Source organism: Musca autumnalis, unplaced genomic scaffold, assembly GCF_047663935.1.
Source record: "Musca autumnalis isolate F117 unplaced genomic scaffold, ASM4766393v1 scaffold_3, whole genome shotgun sequence".
Lineage (NCBI taxonomy): Eukaryota > Metazoa > Arthropoda > Insecta > Diptera > Muscidae > Musca > Musca autumnalis.
In genome coordinates, this window is record NW_027411866.1 from 202,780,854 (window position 1) to 202,798,314 (window position 17,461).

The 17,461-nt window shown below is 35.8% G+C and overlaps 1 protein-coding gene across 1 annotated transcript in view; it reads left to right on the top strand.

Annotated features, from left to right (window-relative positions):
• Positions 1–17,461, top strand: part of LOC141398731 (uncharacterized) — a 152,232-nt gene that overhangs the window by 9,646 nt on the left and 125,125 nt on the right. The gene's annotated exons all lie outside the window — the stretch shown is intronic.

Genomic DNA, 17,461 nt, shown 5'->3' on the forward strand with positions numbered 1-17,461 from the left:
GCAATTGTTGTACCAGCCGGACAACAATCTAACTAAATTGATAATCAAATAACAACACTTTGGGAATTATATGAATGAACATCCGAGCCGAATAATCTACCAAATATTAAAGTGATATTTTCTCTAGAAGAAGATGATGATGATTTAAATATAAAAGAGGATTTTAATTTGAGATATTAAATGGCTAAACCTATTGTGGGCACAAAAAAACTTCATTCAGTAATACCCATTAATGCTGGTACAATAATGACTAAACCATTCGCAAAATCGAAAAATTAATAAGTTGTTAAGATGCTTAAGATAAATTCCTAAATAAAACAACAACAAAAAGGTCAACAAATTTATTGTTTATACCCTATACCACAATGTGGGAAAGGGTATTATAAGTTTGTTTTGGTAAAAATTCATGTAACACCGCGAAATATTCGTCGGAGACCACCAATCTTCATATCTCGACGAGATAAAGCGATTTTGAGATGTGTGTCCGTCCGTCCGTCTGTCCATTATAAATTGTAAACACGCTCCAGGCCGCAATTATGGACCGACCGTCACGAAATTTTGTATGGAGGTCGGGTTCAGATCAGAATAGATCCCTATTCTTATTGGTGATGATCGTGAAATATTTAGCGGGTGAAATGGACCAAAAACATAATATCTATCCAATTTTCTAGCGGCTCTGTAGGTCTCAATAATAGTCCGATCAACGCGTAATTTTAAATAAGGTAAGAGTATATCACAAAGGAGAAGCTTGCAATTTAAGATTGCGATCGGATAATATTTAGAGGGTTAAATGGACCAAAACTTTTGTGTGAAAATTGTGAAAATTTTTAATATACAGCTTATATCTTAATTCCTGGAAGTGACATTTCGGACAAGTGAGATATACTTGAAAGTGGAACGCTTGACCTTTCAATTGATGCCAATTATGTTGGTGTACAAGATCAGATAACAGAGTTACTTACTTACTTACTTACTTAGTTGGCCCATTACAGAACATTTGTTCCATAGACCGAATTAAGAAAAGATCTCCATTCCTCTCTGTTTTTCGCTTGACTTTTTGGAATACCGCGCCTTTCCATTTCTTCATTCACTTGTTTGCTCCATCGAAGCTTAGGCCTGCCGATTCTGCGTGCACCGCCATGGGGCATGTATTCATACGCCTTTTTAGCGGGTTCATCATCGCTCATTCTCATGATATGGCCTAGCCAACGCAATCGTTGCATCTCGATACGTTTAACTATATTGAAGTCGTTGTATAGCAGATACAGCTCGTGGTTCATGCGACGTCGATATTCACCGTCAACGCAGATTGGACCGTAGATCTTTCGAAGAATTTTTCTCTCAAACACACCAAGCACTGCCTTATCTGCTTGCGCAAGTACCCATGCTTCGGAGCCATACATTAGCACGGGTAGTATCAGCGTTTTGTATAGTGTTATTTTTGTTTGACGAGATGTGGCTTTGTTTTTAAATTGCTTACTTAGACCATAGTAGCATCTGTTGGCCAGAACAATTCTTCTTCTTATTTCACAACTGATGTTGTTTGTTGTGTTTATGGCAGTGCCGAGGTAGACGAAGTCTTTAACTACCTCAAAATTGTAGGTACCAACTTCCACAGTTGGTCCGAGCTCTATGGACGCTTTGCGCGTCGACACCATCAATTTGGTCTTTTCGCCGTTTACCGCCAGACCCACTTTCGCAGATTCTCCTTCGACCTTTATAAAGGTATCAGTTACTTCTTTTACTGATCGGCCCATGATGTCTATATTATCAGCATAAGCAAGTAACATGTGACTATTGGTGTAGATTGTGCCACTTCTTTTGACGTTTGCCTCTCGTATAACCTTTTCTAGCAGGATGTTGAAGAGGTCACACGAAAGGCTGTCTCCTTGTTAAAGTTATTATAGGTGAACGAAATAAAGGCAGCTCCCCAGGTGACACCACGGGGATGTCAGTGTCCCATTGAAATGAAGGAGAGACCAAGATAAGTCCTGGGTTTTGCCATGATAAAGTGCTGGGTATCTTTCATCCACTTCATTCGAATTACAAATAGAGTCATTGGAATTACAATTGTAAAAATTTGATTTACAAATGGAATAATTTGAAATTCAAATGACATTCTCGAATTACAATTATAATATTTCGAATTACCAATTGGCTTCTAGAATTATTAATGAAATCTTTCAAATTACAAACCATGATGTTTCGAATTACATCTGAAAAATATGTAGTTTCTATGTAACATACCCCATAAACAATCAGATATACCATTGTAATCATTAGGGTGAAGTGTAATGAAACTAATATTTTCCTTATTTGAAGTGATTAACGTTACACAGAAGTTCTTAATTACACATAGTTTATATTGGATTTAGTTACGGCTAGCGTGAATAAATGGTAAATAGATTAAACTAATTAGACATAATTATATGATCTGCATAAAAACCTCTGACCACTGATAGATTTTCGCACGTCCTACAACGTCTTAATAATCACGGTGTCATCGCCTTCCAAGAATCTTGCAGTGGAAATTTTTTTCCGACGCGTCTGACCGACTTCGGTCCGAACTCTGTCCGACTAGTCTGACGAACTTCTTCCGCCATCTCTCTCTCTCCCTGAAGGATTTTTTTTTCTATTTTCTCTTGTGCTGCTTTGGCAAAATTCAGTGTAAATAAGCGGAGAGAAAAGAATTGTACATATTGCGCTCGCACATTATGGACAAATTGTAAATGTGAAATTGTTGATGTGCCGACGTTGATGAAGTACGAACGAAAAATTGAGTGCTCGGGTTTTAATTTTTGTATCGGAGGATTTTTGTCAAAGAGAGTAACAATAGGGCTCTCGCGGCTGCGGAATGCTGTTTGTTTGTAATAAAGAGCTGTGTGTATGGTGTAATAGGAGACGCAGAAGCTTTGGTGGTGTGTATGCGGTAAAACACGTGTGTTTCGTGCTTTGTTGTTGTTAACCAACGTAGCAAGCGAAGAGGAAAAGAAAAAAATTGTATTAATTATGTTGTTCTTTTTTCTTCAGTTTTCTAAATACAATCGTTGAGCAAAGACGGTAAAGTGAGTGAATAAGTTAATGTTTTGCGTTTTCATAAAGAAATTGTACCTTTAATAAATTAAATGCCCAATACATTTTATAATTGAATCAAAAAGGTGAATGGATTTTTTTTATTGAACATGGAAGATATCGCATTTAATTTTGGTAATTACATCAATACATTTTTCATATCCATATGTATATTTGAAATACGGAAATAGTTATTACATTATATAATGATTTGATGCCGATTTCCCGCTGATGTTTTATTTTACAACTAAGGAGAAGTGTTCCACGATGTTTCTATATAATTTTTTTCTTTTTAAATGTGCGAATTTTTATAAATTATTTCGTTTGTTTTGTTTTAGTTGAAGATTCAATCATATGATTGCTTAAGTCTGAGGTATTCCCCCATTGGCTTAACTTCATCATTACCTTTGAGAGTGATGTTTACAAAACGCACTGACAGCCTGCAAAATTTACTGATCGCTACCAATATCATACCAAGGGAATTATCAATTAGCTTTTCAGTTTTTGAAATGATGATTTTTCTAGTGAAAACCTGAACTCTTTAAGCATCGAGTTCCCTTCGCCGGGATAAAATCATGATATTGGTAGCGATCAGTAAATTTTGCAGGCTGTCAGTGCGTTTTGTAAACATTACTCCCAAAGGTAACGATGAAGTTAAGCCAATGTAGGAATACTCCAGACTTAAGCAATTATATATTTTTTCATTCAGTTTTTCTTTTATTAAAGTCCGTTATGTATTTTTTTGGTATTTTGTATGTACCTATGTTTCTGTTGTTGCTTTTGCTTTTTTTCTATGCCTTTTAATAAACCACCACCGTTTATAAATGTGTGTATATGTTTGACATAGCCAGTGAGCGCTTACTGAGAGCAAGCTAGCATACATTTCAATGTGTTTCACATTGAAATTCACGCTCCCTTGCTCACAGAAAGCGACCACTGGTGCATGTGTTTGTTTTTTATTGTGGCTTTTGGGTTTTGTATTTTTTTTGAATCCAAACATATAATTTGTTTGAACCTAAACATATAATTTGTTTGCACCCAGACATATAATTTGTTTGCAGGGCCCAGAAAGTGATTCTATGTATATCCCCTAAAGAAACTATGGGTCCATCTCGTTTCCTTTTCCATGTTACATACAAATGCACAAAAACATAATACCTCTTCGCACAGTGTTGTGTAGGATATAAAAACACACCTGGCGGCACCGACTAAAATTACTGATGAGCACCAAAGCTTACGAATTGAGTATGCGATTTGGCCTACTTTATATATCCTAGTATTTCTTCCAAACGTACATAATCTATCCCAGCAAAATGTTCGATGCCAAAGATGTCATTCAATCATGGGTGCAAGTGATCTGGCATGCCATCTTTTTAGCGTCTTCATCGATTAATTTTATATGAGCGTGGACCCCAAAAGATGCTATTCATTTTTGGATTCAAAGCATGTCATTTACACCAATGCTTTCACATGTCATTACGACGAGAGTTTTAACAACGTTGGTTGTGATTTCGAGTCTCCGACAACACCAAGCCTATTGTAAATAATTAATCTTATATATTTAGAAAAATGTGTATAAATAAAAACACAAAATTCATCTCTATTGGATCGATGGAATGGGTTCAAATGACTTCATTTGAACCAATGCAAAAGATGCCATGAAATCACGTCATCGCATGGAACCCCTTCCTTCAAAATTTGCTGGGAAGTTAAAAATATTCGCTTATGGGCAGTTTAAGGACTGTTCGAGTTTTGAATTTCCCCGATGATTATACTTGCGCTAACTATTCTTGTTATGAGTAATTACATCTGTAAAATACATTAATATCCTATGTTTAAATCCATTTTACTATATTTTAATTTTAATATTTTCCTTCCCTAAATATATCATTAGCTGAGTTTGTGTTAAATATACCCATGAATAGCACTATCTGTATAAGATTTTATTAAAAATAATCTGACAGCAACACTTGTGTTCTGAATACAAACATTCGTCACACACATGTCTACAAAAATCTTTCTTAACGCGAGAAATATTTAACGAAAGCAACTTCTGAACAGCACAAACACACAAACAAAATCATCAACGATTTTTAACAACTGAACGAAATCAAAAATTGGTTTAGAGAACAACTCCAACAACTCCTATTTAGAATCTGTAAAAGAAAGGGTGGGTCCCACCGTGGTGCAATGGTATGCGCACCCTGGTCGTGGGTTCGATTCCCCGGCCAGTCAAAATTTTCAACGGTGGAAAAATACCCCTCAGTAATGCTGGCGACATTTCTTGAGTATTTCAGCCATGTAAAACTTCTGTACAAAGTGCTGTCTTAAGACACGCCATTCGGACTCGGCTATAAACAGTAGGTCCCATATCATTGAGTTAATATGAATCGGGGTGCACTCATTAATATGAGAGAAGTCTCCCTTGGCCCGTATGGAATGTTTGTGGAACAATTATTATTATATTATTATATAAAAGAAAGCAACCAGAAAATTAATATTAAAATGATCTTCGCTCTAACAGGCAAAATTTCATATAAAAAAACCAGCTGAGCCCGGATGGGATATGAACCAACATCCATGAAAACATATGAAAATTTTCTCACGACATGTTAGCGTTCAAAGCCAAAATCATAACTTCGGATAAATATTCGTCTCTGTAAAAAACACTTGCATTTGAAAGAAAAACATTTGATAACAGAGTATCCACTCTCACGGCTGATATTCCTGATGAGCTGCAAACTAACAGCGAAAGTAGCCACATAAATTGGTGGTTGTGTGGGTTCGAATCGTCGGCTTTCCTTTTTCACTTGCAAAAAATCCTGGGTCATTAAGCTCAACTCCAACGAAAAAATTAATAAAAATTAACATTAAAATGATCTTCGCCCTAACAGGCAAATTTTTAAATAGAAATTTAAGGAAATTCTGAAGAAAAGTTTGATTGTTATTGCATATAAATACCAATGAAATATGTTTTCCGAGTAAAATGAAGAATTTCTAAATTTGTTTGGAATGTCGAAATACAGTTGAATCGGTTGGAAAACGTTTCTAAAGGTATGGTCACATTAGGCCGGCAGTGTGCGCTTACTGAGAGCAAGTAAATAATACATGGAAATTTATGCTCATCTGCTCTCAGTTAGTGCACACTGCCGGTCGCTGGAGCAAATATTTGCCTAAATACGTGCAATCGGTTGTTGGTGGCAGTGTGACTGCTGGAAATTTTGAAAAAGTATCACAAAAAGTATCATTTCTGGAAAAAAGTGGCACAAGTTTTTTGAAAAAGTAGCACAAAAAGTTGCACAGTTTTTTTTACTATTGTTAAGGGGTTATAGGCACATATTAAGCACCAAAAAATCATTATTCATGAATTCTTTAGGAGAAATCTAAATATTGCATATTTTTCTGACAAATGCCCGCCTACGAAACATTGTTTTTACTAAAGCTGTTTGCGATGCGTATCGTAGTTCGAAAACAAATAAACCGATAAGCATATATCGACGCCTCCAAACAATAGTATGCTAAGTCGACTTAGCATGTTTTCAAGTTCTTTACATTTTTATAATTGACGTACTTTAACTTAAATTCTGTCAAATTTTGGTAATAATCGGACAATCCGAACAGAAGTTATAAACAAATACCCAGCAAAATGTTTGTAGCCAAAGAAGTAGTTAAATCATGAGTGCAAGTGATTCCGGACTACATCTTTTTACGTGAAAGAAGTCATGATTTTTACAAGGGCATGGTGCAGTGAGGATACTGTCTAATTTACTTCTTAAGCACACATTTTGCATTAGTTCTTTGTAGTGAATAAATCACAACAACATATGATTCAACTACTTCTTTGGCTACAAACAAAGATGTAGTTCGAAATCACTTTTATTTTTTTTTGTATACAAATTACTTTTTATGGATGCAAACATATTGCTGTTATTATAATTAACAAGAAACAAATTAAGTTGTTTGTCTTTTTATTTTTTTTTTTTGCAAAATTTTAAAATTTCTAAAATGTGAAAAATTTATGAAATGGATTCAAATCGGACATTGTCAAAATGTGAAGAACGGACTGCATTTTTCATGACTCTGCGTGGACTGCTTCAAAAAAAGCTATTCAATCACTACTTCACAAGGAACAACTTCAAATAAATTTTGCTGGGTATTTACTTAGCATAGTACTGAAGGTCAAAGAAATTTCCAAACTTTTAGAGCTTGTCCTGCAAAACTCACTGTTCAGAATTAGTAAACTATTATTTGGAGGTGTCGAACGTCCTTTAACTTAAATTCTGTCAAATTATGGTAATGATCGGTCAATTCGAACAGAAGTTATAAACAAATATTGACTTAGCATAGTACTGAAGTTCAAAAAAATGTCCATACTTTGAGAGCTTCTCCTGCAAAACTCACTTTTTAGACTTAGCATACTATTATTTGGAGGTGTCGATATTGAGTGCGATAAATTTCTTGTCCTTAAGCGAAACGGAAAATGTCGATTTCGTCATAAATGCGTTAAAAAATTAATAAAAATTCCTCGCTCGATTTTTATAATAATAATAATCCCATGGGCATCGCTTTCAAAATATCATTTCTATGCTACGTTCAAAACACTATAAATTTGTCCCTTCCAAGACTCATATCTTATCCATATATAATTTTGTATCCCTAGGTTTTTAATTACTTATTTGTAACTTCTTCTGATCACATTAATGTTGGTAATAGTACATTAAGAATATGCTGGATTTAGCAAATCCAATCGATTTATATTGTTATTTTCATACAGTGTATGTCAAATAAATCGGGATAATATCGTCATATAAGTGTAAAGATAGTTGCATTTGTGTGTTCGCCTATTCCTGGTCTAAAAGGCGTTTAATGAAAATATTCCAATAGCCGAACGCACACACATACAACAACACACAATTAGAGACCACCTACGACTCATTGTTATTTGACTAAGAACCCGTCAAGGATCAATGAATGCAACTGTCGAAATCTTATCCAAAATGATCAAGCCCACTGAGCTACTCATATGATTGTGACACAGTTCTTCCCGTGGGCTTGATCATTTAGTATAAGATTTCGACAATCGCATTCATCGATGCTTGCCGAGAAGTTTACATTACAATATATGTAGTTTAAAAAGGTAGCACAAGGTATGAAAAAGTGGCACAAAATATCAAAAAGTGGCACATTTGGTATCAATATAAAAAGGTGGCACAAAAGTATCAATGCCGAAAAAAAGTATCAAAATTGATACTTTAGTGGCACAACGGTCACGCTGGTTGGTGGTGGTTTAGTGACAAACCACGTGGACCAATGACAATCATTTTCTTCTCCATAGAGAACTCGAAATACCGAACAGAGAAAACTCGAAGAAAAATACGACTGCTTTTTGTCACGCAGTCGTATTTTTTTTTTGTTATTTAGTGTAAAATTCAGTATCTCCGGTAATTGGCGTATTTTTCAATCTAAACATACCAATTGATTAATTACAAATAATAAGCAAGAATGAATGTATGTACGATGGCATTTATGACAGATATTGATTTTAGAGTTTATTTATTGTTTTGCACGCAACCGGTTTTATTGGCAACAACAACACTAATTAATTTAATATAGTTCTCACATTTATATTGCTGTTTATTTGCATCATTACATTAATTATTATAAAACATATTTCCCAAGAACATCTTCAGAGAAACGTTGATAAAAATATGATGGTGTCCTTTGGTATATTGAAGCCATGACCTTCTATGTACGAGGCAGTTGTTACCAATATTGAAAATAACAAGTAGGAAAAGCGTTAAGTTCGGTCGGGCCGAACTTTTTATACCCTCCACCACAAATTTCAGCCATTTCGGTGGATTAATGTGGCCACAACCTTCAAAATGCCGAAAATCTGAAGGTACCGTTCTATGGGGGTTATATGATGACGTGGACCTATACCTAAAAATTTCTGGGGGAAAGTTTTATACCCCCAACGAAGACTAAATACCAAATTGCAGCCAACTCGGTGTGATAATGAGGCCAAAACCTTCAAAATACTGAAAATCGGGAGATATCGTCTTATAGGGGCTATATCAAAACGTGGACCTATATAAACAATTTATGGTATAAATGCTTCTTAGCCTCTGGAAACACAAAATACAAAGTTACAACCGATTCTGTTGTCAAATGGGACTTATACATTCAAAATATATTAAACTGACACGTACTTTATATGGGGCGTTTTATGGGGGCTATACCAAAACGTGGACGTGGAGACACAAAATACCAAATTACAACCAATTTGGTGGTAAAATAGGACAAATATCTTAAAAATTCCTTAAAACGACGACGCGTCACGTGTCATTTTGTATGGGGGCTATACGAAAGCGTGGACCTACATAGCCCGCTTTCAATACCAAAAGTCCTATGTACATATAATATATTTTCCCAAAATTTCATCCACTTACGTCAATCCGTTCGGACGCTAGAGTGATTTCCACAGACGGACAGACGGACGGACATGGCTATGTCGATGTAGAATTGCACGCTGATCAAGGATATATATAGTTTGTGGGGTCTACAATGATTATTTCGAGTAGTTACAAACGGAATGATAAACTTAATATAGCCCCATCCTATGGTGGAGGGTATAAAAATCCTGCTAAAATCACTAATGTGCACCATAACTTACAAATTGTGTATCCCATTGGCCGATACAAACAATAAACATACGGACATTTAATACGTGTACCTTCCTCACAAAAGTCCACGTTTTGCACGGTGAATGAAGACGCTCCTACGATTAGAGGATACTGCCACAGCTCGCCAGATATCATACATACATACCCAGCAAATTGTTCGATGCCAAAGATGCCATTCAATCATGGGTGCAAGTGATCTGGCATGTCATCTTTTTAGCATCTTCATCGATGAATTTTATATGAGCGTGGACCCCAAAATTTGCTATTCATTTTTGGATCCAAAGCATGCCATTTACAACAATGCTTTGACATGTCATTTTCACCAACCCTTTGCAAAGGCATTATCATTACGACGAAAGTTTTTACAACGTTGGTTGTGATTTCGAGTCTCCGACAACATCAAGCCTATTATAAATAATTAATCTTATATATTTAGAAAACACAAAATTTATTTTTATTGGATCGATCGGATGAGTTCAAATGCTGATGAAAAGATCGGATCTTTCACGACTTCCTTTGCATTGGTACAAATGCTAATGAAAAGATCGGATCTTTGTTTGAACCAATGCAAATGATGCCATGAAATCACGTCATCGCATGGAACCTCATCCTTAAAATTTTGCTGGGCCCAGCAAAATGTTCGATGCCAAAGATGCCATTCAATCATGGGTGAAAGTGATCTGGCATGTCATCTTTTTAGCATCTTCATCGATGAATTTTATATGAGCGTGGACCCCAAAAGATGCTATTAATTTTTGGATCCAAACCATGTCATTTACACCAATGCTTTGACATGTAATTTTCACCAATGCTTTGGCATGTCATTTCCACCAATGCTTTAGCCTGTCATTTTCGCCAAGCCTTTGCAATGACATTATCATTACGATTAGAGTTTTAACAACGTTGGTTGAGATTTCGAGTCTCCGACAACATCAAGCCTATTGTAAATAATTAATCTTATATATTTAGAAAAAATTGTATAAATAAAACACAAAATTCATCTCTTTTGGATCGATGGAATGGGTTCAAATGCTGATGAAAAGATCGGATCTCTCACGACTTCCTTTGCATGGGTTCAAATGCTGATGAAAATATCGGATCTTTCACGACTTCCTTTGCATTGGTTCAAATGCTAATGAAAAGATCGGATAATTCACGACTTCGTTTGAACCAACGCAAAAGATGCCATGAAATCACGTCATCGCATGGAACCCTTTCCTTCACATTTTGATGGTTGGTTGTGCTGGCCAAAAAAATCCAATTTTCATAATTTTGTGTGAGAAAACTACCAATATTTTTAGGTAAATCTTTTATTCCTATGAAAGAGCACATCTTAAGCTTCCTTTGGAATTTTTATTGTTGAAAAATATTGCACCCTTTTGTGCTAAATGGCTACCTGCGAAACCCATTTTTTGTAAAAGCGTTATACGGTGCCAACACTTGCTCGAAAATGAATGGGCCAATATTCATATATTCTAATAATCTTGTTTTTAAGAGAGACAGAATTTTCAAAAACCTATTTTAACAAAAATATTGACCAGTAAAAGTCAAAATTTCGATTTTAACGAAAAAAATTGACCGATTTTTGGATAACCCCTTAAGGGCTTTCCGAAAATAGTATTCAAATTTTTACTGAAGGTACACCCTGAGGTTCTGTTTACAACGATATAATGTTTTTGTGCGTAAGTTTGTGCTTCTTGACATAATTGCCCAAAAGCTGAAAAATCTTACGGTGACCAACTAAAATGGCTAGTTGGCACGATCGAAAGGAATGACACCAAAAACTAGATCCTAAAATCTTAATAGGGTAAAGCCTGTGTTATCACAATTACAACATTTCAATTTGTATACACTATCGAAAAGAGAGTGATTGATATCGGCTCAAATTTTGCATATCGCAATATGTATATCTCTCAAACTTACATAACACGGTGTGTAACTTTTGAGTCATGGTTTATTAAACATATTCTGACACAGCAGCGTGATAGAAGATACGTGTCCCGGCGTTTTTCCCTATCACTTCCACTTTCGCGGTTATGGGCCCCCAAAGACCTAAGGCCTTTGTGTCAAGAGAGTGCATATAGCCAGGCACATATCTTCTAAACCGCTAAGAATTTGGTTTTACTCGTGGAAGAAAAGTTGTAGCTCTCGCCTTAAGGAATAATAATTGTTAACACATAAAATCCAATCAACCTCACCTTCAAGGTCAAAATCGTCAAGGTCAAATTTCCCTCTAATTTTTTTTTTTTTTGGATTTTAGTCTACAGATATCAAACCGATCAAAATTAAAGCAAACATCCAACTAGAAAAATGTACCTTAGATCTTAGTAAGCAACTTTCTAGAACATACGAACTCTGTAAAAACGGTTCTTTATGGTCAAAATAGCAAATAAAATGTGATTTGTATCAGCAAACAACTTCCTGGAACATACGAAATGTCTATGGCCGGTTCTTAAATGTGAAATAAGCCAAAAACTTTTGAAAATATTCAATTTTTATACTTTTTTATCCGATTCCGGTCCACAGATACCGAACCGCCCAACTACAAAAATGTACCTAAGATTTTAATAAACATCTTTCTAGAACATAAAAAGATCCTAGGATCGGTTCTTAAAACTGAAATTCACAAAAAAATAAATTATTTTTAACGTTTCCCCCAGCTCAGGTCTGGAAATAACGATTGTTCAAAACTCAAGAAAATTTGAAAGGTTTGTTATTTACGGACCTGAACAGGAAAGAATGATATAAAATAATCGAATCGAATTTCTAGAAAGTTGTTTATTAAAAGCTTAGGTACATTTTTGTAGTTGACTCTATCCTTAATTTTTGGGCGGTTCGGTATCTATGGACCGGAATCGGATAAAAAAGTATAAAAATAGATTATTTTCAAAACAATTTTGGCTATTTTCACATTTAAGAACCGGTCATAGACATTTCGTATGTTCCAGGAAGTTGTTTGCTGATATCGTTGGTACACAATTGTGGCCCATTGTTTTCTTGAATTTTGAACGGTTTAGTATCTATGTAGCAGGGACCAAGAAAAGAGGACACAAATTGCATTTGATTTGCTAGTTTGACCATTAAGAAAGGTTTCTACAGAGTTCGTATGTTCTATAAAGTTGTTTACTAAGATGTAAGGTAAATTTTTCTAGTTGGTCGTTTGCTTTAATTTTGATCGGTTTGATATCTGTAGACAAAAATCCGAGAAAAAATTAAAAAGGAAAATTTGACCTTCACGATTTTGAACTTGAAGTGAAGTTGAATGGATTTTATGTGTTCACAATTATTATTCCTATTATACGAGAGCTACAACTTTTATTCTACGAGTAAACCCAAATTCTTAGCGGTTTAGAAGATATGTGCCTGACAAAATGATCCCTTTTGACGTCAAGGCCTCAGGTCTTGGGGGGGGGGGGGGGCCATAACCGCGAAAGTTGAAGTGATAGGGAAAAATGCCGGGACACGTATCTTCTTATTTTTGGTCTTCTATCACGCTGCGTTGCCAGAATATGGCTAATATTTTTCGTGTCGCACAGTGTAAATCAAGTTCGAACTTCGAAGATAAACAATACAAATCTGTTGGAACAAGTAAAAAAGTATCAGTCGGCTTTGCCGACAGAGATATACCCTCAGCCTGCGTATATTGAAACATTTTCTTTTTCGCAAAAAACGTATGTATTTAGGGTGTTTTAAAAATTTTGGGCGTATTAACTGACAAAAACGTTGATTAGGATTAAAGATCAAAAGTTTTGCGGAGGAGATACTTAAAGGAATGGATCGACATAGACCATTGTATGTGGTCATAGGGGGTTTTTACACCCTTCGGGCTGTTTTCTCAAGAAGTATGGACTTGCCCCTGAAAAAAACAAAGTGTTTCGATAGCAGGTCTTAAAGTGAACTTATCCGAAAATTTGTGTGAGAGGTAATGGATGGAGTGGACAAATATAGTCCATATTCGAACCTGATCTATATCTGGTAGATATATTAGGATGTGTAAATCGGCCACTCCCTTCAAGAGTTACCGTGCGAACAATTTTTCCGAACATATTTGAACTTTTGTGGGGGAGGTACCTGAAGGAGTGGACCGATATGGCTTATCTTCGAACTTAAACCAAGCTTGGACAAAATATTACTAAAGTCAAATTATGGACCGAATCGGCAGATCCGTTGGAGCGTTATCTTGCCCCTGATGAAACTTGTACCATCGTATGAGGGACAAGAAATCAAAGCGATTCGAGAGCAGGTCCTAAACTGAACTAATCCCAAACTTTGCGTGGGAGGATCCCGAAGGAGTGGACCGACTGAGTCCATATTGGAACCTCATCTAAGTCTGGTAAACATTTCACGATGTGCAAAGTATGGACCAAATCGGTTACACCCTTCAAGAGTTATCGTTCGTAAAATTTTTCCCAACATTTTCGAACTTTTGTGGGAGAGGTACCGGAAGAAGTGGACCGATATAAACCATCTTCGAACTTAAACTAAGTTTGGACAAAATATTACGAAAGCCAACTTTTGGACCGAATCGGTTCATCCGTTCAGAGTTATCGTGCGCACCAGCCAGCCAGACGGACGGACATTGTTTAATCGACTCCAAATTGTCTGAAACACATTTCGTCCAAACATACTTGGGGTCTAAAACCATTATTTCGATGAGGCACATTTTGCCCGTATGAAGTGTATATACCCTCGTTAGCATAAATGCTGAGGGTATAAACAGTGTTTTGTCTTTTCTTAAAGAAATTGTGCTTTTTAGTAAATTAAATGTCCAATACATTTTATAATTGAATCAAACAGATGAATGGAAATATTTTATTGGACAAGGAAGAAGTCGCATTTGATATTGGTAATTACATCAATACATTTTTTATATACCTACATAAATACATAATATGTATATTTGAAATATGGATGTACCTATTTATTACATTATATAATCATTTGATTCCAGATTCCGATTTCCCGCTGATGATTTCAACTTTGAGGAAAATGTGTTTTATTTTACAATTAAGAAGAAGCGTTCCACGAGGTTTCTACATAATTCTTTTCGTTTTAAAAATGCGACATTTTATAAATTATTTCATTCAGTTTTTCTTTCATTAAAGTCTGTTATGTATTTCTTTGGAATTTTCTATGTACCTATGTGTTTGTTGTTGCTTTTGCTTTTCAATAAACCACTACAATTTATAAATGTGTGTATATCATTGATGCTCAAAATAAAAAGAGAGTAAAGTAGTGAGAGAATCACAAGAAAATTTTTATCAGCATTCAGTGGTTGTTAGAACTGCGACCAGTACACATGTGGCGGGTGTGTGCTGTTTTGTTCAGTGTCCCCACTAAAATTATGCGTACATCCATGCACATGTTTACTTGTCGGCTGCTCAACGACGACTGATTGTTATTCTCATTGTGAGTACACGTATCATGTAGTCACGTTAACGTATATGGATGATCTTGGCTGGTGTATATGATAGAGATAGCCAGTGAGCGCTTACTGAGAGCAAGTGAGCATAAATTTCAATGCGTTTTACATTGAAATTTACACTCCCTTGCTCTCAGAAAGCACCCACTGTTTGTTTTTGTGTGGCTTTTGGGTTTGTGTTTGTTTGCACCCAAACATATAATTTATTTGCACCCAAACATTTATGTTTGGGTCCTGCATACAAATATATTTTTGGGACATATGTTAGAGAGATGTTTTTTTTTCTGTGTATAGTATCCTTTCCTTACATATGAATAATAAATGACGCAAAAATATCAATTAATTATTTCAATATCAATTAATTAGTGCAATCATATAAAAGAAATTCAGTGGAAAGCTCTTCTCCTCCGGGACCCGCATTAACCCTCAAAATTTCGTGACGATCCCATCAAAATTTCGACCTGTAGCGTGATTTCAGAAAAATGAAAAAATGGGATGTATTACCGATATCTCCCTTATATGGTATCTCCCTACTTCACATCGCTGTAAAGATGGGATTTTCTACTTTCAAAGCCAGGCTTTGTTTTTTTGGAAAGTCCCCAACCAAATCTGTGATATTCGTAATTATATATTGGTATACACCACCCTTATAGAAGCGGAAATATTCGCTTTGGAAAAAACGTTAACTTTTTTCCAAATAAGTTTTTTTGCCCATTCTGGTCCCTAAATATTAACCGACCATCACCAAAATCAATAGCAAAGTCTGACTATGAAGAAAGAAAATCTCATCTTTACAATGACGCAATGTAGGTTGTCATAGGTAGTCAAACAACAGAGATATCGCAATAGTCGGTAATGCATCCCTTTTTCAATTTTTTGTGCAATCACACTACAGGTCGGAATTTTTATCGGATCCTCACGAAATTTTGGGGGTTGATGGGGGTCTCACAGAGAACGAAGCCTATTGGTGGTTGGCGTACATCCCACTTTTCCATTTTTTATTTGAGTTGTACTAAAGATGCACTTAAGACATTCAGAGCAAAGGCGCTAAGCTACCCCAATTGTAATATTTTGAATTTTACCAGCCAAAAGCTTAGGCATAGGGTACAGGGTATCACATAGTCGTCCCCGACCCGACTATAGCCTTGGCTCACTTGTTTTCCTTATGTACATAGTTTTACTATTGCTCCGTTTGTCTATTTGCTGGGAAACCGCTCATTGGAAAAACTTCATATGCGTTATTACGTATATTCGACCTATAATTTGGTGCAGTTCCTTCATGCCGATCCGCATCCACTGCCATAGATTCTAAAATTTTTCGTTTGTCGTTACGCGCTGCTCTTTTTACATTTCGTGCAATAGTGGAATATCTTGTTTTTTATTGTGGGGTCTGTGTTCACCTGTAGCTTCATACTGTTCCTTTCAAGAATCAGGCTCCACGTAGTGTCTGATATCCAGCCCTTCCATTGCATTTTGCGGTTGTACCCAACGTCTCTTCCACGTTGCCCTGGCGACGGGTAGACATTGCTTAGGGCGTTTCCGATTTCCTCTTTCTTTTCTCGGTTTTTAAGTTTAGATACATTTATTATCTTTGGCAATTCCTGTTGATTCCACTTATACATTCTTTTAAGCTTGATTTTAATTGTCCCGACCACTAGTTCGTGGATATTTCATTACTTATTTTTTACTAGCTACCCCGAATAAGGTGAAATATATTTTGATACATTTATCTGTAGGCCAATTTTCCCCAGCAAAAATTCGGATCCTTTAGTCATTACGTAACCCATTACAAAGTAACATAAACAAGCTTCTTTTTCCATTACAAGTAATCTGAAAAGTAATGGGATACTTCTTAAAAAAATTACAAGGCAAACCTACTTACTTTGCTCCTCACTAAGTAATGAGGACGGTGGCACAGTGAGTGTGTGTCCGACTATAAATCCTAGGGTTGTGTGTTCAACGCTCACTGTCGGCACGCGAGTTTTTTTAATTAAAACAGTTCGTGGTGCACATGTGCACTGCACATTTAAGTTCTTAAGCAACCCTTAATGTTCGTGTGGGTGGCATAGTATGTAGTGTCTTTGACTAGAAATCAGAGGGTTCGTGTGTTCAACTTACACAGCGAGCGAAATAAAATAAAGTAAAATAAAAGTAAGAAGTGTGATGAAATTAAAAAAAAAACATCTCTACATCAACTGTTCTAAAAATAGAATTTTTTCAACTTACTTTTCAACTTCTAGTGGCCACAGAATAACTAGTTATTCTAGTGGTCATAAAATAACTA